Here is a 1,210-nt window from a genome sequence, read left to right on the forward strand (position 1 = left end):
AGTTAATCATAAATGAAAGTTCGTTAGGGATTTAGTCGATTGTACGTGGGTCGAAAACACCTTTAGAATTCTTTTGTCATACCCTACGTGTAGGACTTGAGCATTTCCAGTCAAATTATACTTAGCTGACTTGGCTAAGGCACTTCTATGTATCAAATCTCTGTTGGAATAAAATTCATCTTAAGGATTTTCCAGTCTATATGCCTCATCCACAGCTATTTAACACATGCTGTTGTAGAATGTACTTCACTTCATACATTGGTTCATGTTATAAGTGTACTTGGGGTCGGGAATCATTGTCACCCCATGGATGATTCCCAAATTGCCCTTTCGATCATTCCCTCGAATGACATTTAGTCATGTTTGAATGTTATAACCCACAATCCTTAGGTTGTATAAACTTTTCTGAAGCTGGATGGTGCACTAGACTTCCGGGTCAGGGGCCATGTCCACATGTCCATAGCTCGCTAATCCGCGCTTAATATGGCTCGAGCCTCCCAAGCTGTTAACCCAAAACTAGGGAGTGGGCTAAGGGAGACTTCTCTGACACTATCACTTTGAACTTTTTGACTTGTGATTACACAAGGTTTTAAAGCTGTGTGTTATTATGGAATTTAGGGTATTCCATGTACTGCAATGAATAGTGTAAGAAAGAACAAGAAAAGGTGAGGATTTGAAAAAAAAATCATTCCTAGCTTTGGATTTTCCATCCAGGATACACATTCACTCATGTATGTTATTAAATAATTAAGCAAAAGTACTTATCTCTTAAAGCACTACCATGATTTGGACCAAGGTTGTTCACTAGTCGGATGAGCCTTCAGGTTGTTTTCCTCATTCGGATTCATGAAATTTTTCTTCTTACTCCATATGGTATGCCTCTTGTCCTTTTCCATTACAAGCTAGTAATAGATAAAGACAAGTGTGGAGTTGTCATGTAGCGCTTTGCAGGTGACATTTGTTGTTGGTACATCGGAGTAGTCTTCAATTAGTTGGAACCCTTAGGTTAACTATCGACTTGATCATGGTTGTGTGTATTCTGAACTCATAAGTTGTTGCAACATGTTGTATGTCATTTGGTATGAGTTCGGAGGAAGAACTTGAGGAATTCCGTGGAGAATTCCAGCTTGCGCTATAGTGGTAAAATGACAAAATAGTCTTCCATGTAGCTCGTAATTGAGTTCCTCAAAATTATATAAAAAGATGACAT

The sequence above is a fragment of a genome, unplaced genomic scaffold, assembly GCF_019419815.1.
Source record: "Pyrus x bretschneideri cultivar Hongxiangsu unplaced genomic scaffold, Pyrus_bretschneideri_v1 Contig91, whole genome shotgun sequence".
NCBI classification, from domain to species: Eukaryota; Viridiplantae; Streptophyta; class Magnoliopsida; order Rosales; family Rosaceae; genus Pyrus; species Pyrus x bretschneideri.